The 4559-nt window shown below is 52.3% G+C and overlaps 1 long non-coding RNA gene across 1 annotated transcript; it reads right to left on the reverse strand.

The window, feature by feature from the left end:
• Window positions 1-1469: 1469 nt before the first annotated feature.
• On the reverse strand, window positions 1470-2973 carry LOC141580708 (uncharacterized). Its single transcript, XR_012513000.1, has 4 exons — window positions 2933-2973; window positions 2610-2746; window positions 2036-2391; window positions 1470-1579 (listed from the first exon to the last, which is right to left on the reverse strand). It is a non-coding gene; the product is annotated as an uncharacterized LOC141580708 (long non-coding RNA).
• Between the last annotated feature and the right edge of the window lie 1586 nt (window positions 2974-4559).

Raw genomic sequence — 4559 nt, forward strand, 5'->3', positions numbered from 1 at the left:
TCTTATTCAGGGCCATGTGGTAAACTTGGAATGACTCCTCTCCCTGCAGGATGCTTCTCGGCCATCTCTCCTCCTGTCCCTGAGTTCATAAAACGGGGCAGAGGCTGTCATTGTCACATTCTTGTGTGGCAGAGTTGTGTAGATGGTCTCGGGGCATTGACATTTCACTGACCTGTAATTTCATGGGAGTGAAATCTCCCCTTCCTAAGGAGAGCTACTGTGTACTGAGCGCTTCTTGTACTGGGCCAAGTGCTTTATGCTCACTACCTCCATGAAATCTCAAAGCAGCCCTACTGCACCTCCTTTGCTTGGATGGATAGCCAGGGCAGGGGTGATGGAAGAGATTTTCCAGGGCCACACAGCTGGAGATCTGCCTGTCTACCCAAGGGGAGCCTTCTGTCTCCCTGAGATGATGGTTCTTGGGGAAGGCATGTCCCTGCCTACCTGCTGGAAGGGTGCTCAGATGCCTCCTCTGTTTGCCTGTGGGTGCACTGGTTGCCTGGGGGAGACCGGTCTTTTCTCCAAGGTCGGTTAGCACCAGGTCTCACATAGGAAAGCCCATGCTGCAGTCCTGGGTGCCTCTGCAGATGGCCACCCTGCTCCCGGTCAGTGCCTGTGCAGGAGTGGCCGGGCATGCCTGTGTATTGCAGGGAGCTCATATGCACTGAGGAGTGACTTTGTCATTAAGTACATTTTCTGCGGATGAAAACATCTGAGGAACACTTTAGAAATAGGGAAGCAAGAAGACGTATTCAAAACTTGTTGTTTCTATATGCTTCACGTTTTCTGTCTTTATAGGCTATGCTTTCGTAATTTAAGAAGTTTTTTAATATGGTAACTGAAGTACGGGTTTAATCGCTCAATCTGTTTGAAAACTTTTCCCGGCAGCCCAGGATTTTTGGGCCCTCTGCCCATCTTGACCTTGAGCCATGGCCTCAGGGGGCCAGTCCCACCCGTCCTCGTCAGGAGCTCCCCGCACTGTCCTGAATGCCATAAGGCAGTCAGGTCACACCACTTTGGGGACTTTTAACCCAGTAATTCCAACCTTTCCAGCTTTCAAAGTAAATCTGTTTCCCTAATCATGTTTTCCTGATTGTTATCTTTATCAGCACCAAAGAAAAGGTCAACAGTTTAGAAGTTCGTGGCTAATCTGACAACTGGGTTCAGCACAACAAATCTTACCATGTGGAAATGAGTCATTTTGTGTATAATAACCCTGGCCTACATGAAAAAGAGAAAAACAATATAAATTATTTTTACGTATACATGAAATTTTAATTTATAAAATTATGATATATTTGGTTATACATTTGTATAATTATTTTTAAAGTGTTAATTATATTTTATTATAAAAATGATGCAATGTAGAAAAAAGACATAGACAAAACATAATACATAATAAATTAATACATAATAAATTAAATCATTACCCCAAAATCCCAACTCAAAGACAAGTGCTGCTGTTAACATTTTCAACTAGAGCACAATAAATTTAACTTTGCTTAAATATGATGGGAAAAAAAGAAAATGAAATGGGGTTGAAGAAACTGTGGAGCATCACGCAAATGCTCCTGGTGGCCTGTGACGAAGCGGCGTCACGCGAATGCTCCTGGTGGCCTGTGACGAAGCGGCGTCACGCGAATGCTCCTGGTGGCCTGTGACGAAGCGGCGTCACGCGAATGCTCCTGGTGGCCTGTGACGAAGCGGCGTCACGCGAATGCTCCTGGTGGCCTGTGACGAAGCGGCGTCACGCGAATGCTCCTGGTGGCCTGTGACGAAGCGGCGTCACGCGAATGCTCCTGGTGGCCTGTGACGAAGCGGCGTCACGCGAATGCTCCTGGTGGCCTGTGACGAAGCGGCGTCACGCGAATGCTCCTGGTGGCCTGTGACGAAGCGGCGTCACGCGAATGTTCCTGGTGGCCTGTGACGAAGCGGCATCACGCGAATGCTCCTGGTGGCCTGTGACGAAGCGGCGTCACGCGAATGCTCCTGGTGGCCTGTGACGAAGCGGCGTCACGCGAATGTTCCTCGTGGCCTGTGACGAAGCAGCTGTCCCTTCCCCTTCGTGCCTCTCCTTCCCTCTGCTCATGGACATCACAACACACTGCACTCTGCCATCTCTGTGGTCTGTTTTTAATTCTGTCTTCTGTCTCCCATGCAGTCCCTAAAGGTGAGTCTTTTGAGAGCAGGGGCTCTGCCCGCCTGCTCCTGTTACATAGCGGAGTGGTGCACAGGGCCTGGGCGTGGCGGGTGCTCGCGGGGGTCTCTGCAATAGGAAAGCAGAGCCCAGATGCCAGTCATGGCCCACAGGGTCAGCTCTGTGTAATGAGGACTGGAGGCGGGAGGGACAGTGGATGAACATGTGCATCGACATTCTTCCCACATCATTTCCTTTTAGAAAAAAAAACAACAACATCAGTATGGACAAGACTTTCATGACTTTCCTGGACCAAAGATAGAAAAATCTGGACAGTAAGTGTCCTTGGTAGAAGGCCCTAGAGGGCAGGAGGCCAGGGGTCAGGGTTGGGCACCCTGAGGTGTACAGAATGTGGATGGCCCCCTACTGGGGCAGCATGTGTCTGCAGCTGGGCTAAGGGCACACTGCTTACCTCCCTTGTTGGTGGCCCCAAGGTGCTGAGGGATCTGCAGTGCCCTAGGGTCTGTGAGGAGGGCAGGATGCAGGAGATGATTGCCCAAGGAACGGATCTTCACTCCAGGCCGCCTTTCAGAGTTAAGCCAATGGACTCTGTAAATACAGAAGAACCAGAATGGTGACAACAAGCAGCCATCTGTGGTCACTTAGGACACAGTTACGATGACAGTAGACCTCATGCAGGGCCCCTCACTGCTGGACCCACATCCCCCTTGGCCATCATTGCTGAGGTTGACCTCACAGGGCTTTGGGGAGTGACGTCTTATGCTGTCCACTCACCAAGGGCAAGAACTGCATCTCCCGGACTGGCTCTCACCATCTTTGCTTTCTGTGCTTTAGGGAGGTCTTTGCTGAAGCCAGCTGGACAACGGCAGAAACGTCTTTTCTAATGACATCACCATGAAGAGCACCACCTGTGTGAGTATCAGGATGGGGATGCCACCAACCTGGGCTGTCCAGAGCCCCTGCACTGGAAGGAGATACACCCTGCGAGAACAAAAAGGGCACACAGTTCCCAGGAAGTCCTAGAAAGTAGCATGTGCAGCAGGCTTCTGGGGCTGCTCGATCCTGTTCCAGCTGGCACATGTGGGTGAGGCTGGGAGGCTGTCTGCCAGGAGCCAGATCCCAGGACCTCTAGGGTGTCCAGCTTCTCCAAGCAGGTCTCTCAGGTCCAGGGTATCTGGAGGATTCCACGTGCTACCTTCAGGGTGACTGTGCCGCTGAACCGGTGCCCCAGCTACTGATCTGGTCCTAAATCCACTCAAGACCCCGGTCCCCAAGCCTGCCTGGTAGTCACTTGCTGTCATTTCCCAGCTGCCATCAGCCTCTTTTCTGCATCTCCTCCTTTCTCAGGCCCCTAAGCTGTCCCTCTCTGCTCCCTCGCTGAGCCCTGAAGTAAATCCCCTCTTGCTGCTGATGGGGAGGCTGTCAGGCATGCAGGCCAGGTCAGGCTCATCATAGGCTTGCTCCCCTCCTCTCCCCCATCCCAGCCTTCTCTCTAAGTGGAGTTCTGGATCTGGGGAAGGTCTGGGCAGTTCCCATAGATGCTGCTCAAGATCCCTTTCTTGTGAGGAACACTCAGAGAACTGTTCCTGTTGCTTATACCCTACATGGCCCTGGTTCTGAGTCAGGACTTCCTCTGAGCTCTCTAAACCTCACAAGTACCCCGAGGGAGGGAGGCTCATTCCCCTTGATGCGTCCATGGTGCAGAGCCTGGAAGTGGGAAGAGAGGCTGCGGGGAATGGACCCGGGTCTCCTGACCCTGCTCCTGCGCCTGCACCTCTCTTGGTTGCAGCATCCCCACCCTCACCCGTCTTTGTACCTGTAGATTTTGTTATCCTCACAGAAGCCCTGTGCTGCAGGCGAGGTGTGCAGTGAGGGTGGGTTCTTCAGACCATGGAAGCTTCAAACTTTCTTGGCAGGCCTCTAGGGCAGAGCCCTTGAGCAGCACCAAAGGATGGGTCTATAACTCTCTGGGTCCCAGCCCTGGCCACTGGCCCCACTGTGGTAGCTGGAGGAGCGACCAGCTAGAGGGAACGAGGAGTAGGCAGATGGGATGCCAAATGGTGGGCACCAGGAAGAGGCTACCCAGGCCCTTCAAGGCCACTGACATGCACATTGTCTAAGACATAGTGCACGTTACTACCTCTCTCCTACAGGGTGCCAGTGCACTACAGACCACGCATCCATCACACACCACCCATCCATCAAAGAACATGCATCCGCCACAGACTACCTGTTCACCACAGGACATCCATTCATCACAGACCACCCATTTACTACAGAGAACCCATCCACCACAGAGCACCCATCCACCACAGAGCACCCATCCAACACAGAGCACCCATCCACCAAAGAACATCCATTCATCACAGGCCACCCATCCATCACAGAACGTGTATCCACT

This window comes from Saimiri boliviensis, chromosome 12 (genome assembly GCF_048565385.1).
Source record: "Saimiri boliviensis isolate mSaiBol1 chromosome 12, mSaiBol1.pri, whole genome shotgun sequence".
In the NCBI taxonomy this organism is placed as follows: domain Eukaryota; kingdom Metazoa; phylum Chordata; class Mammalia; order Primates; family Cebidae; genus Saimiri; species Saimiri boliviensis.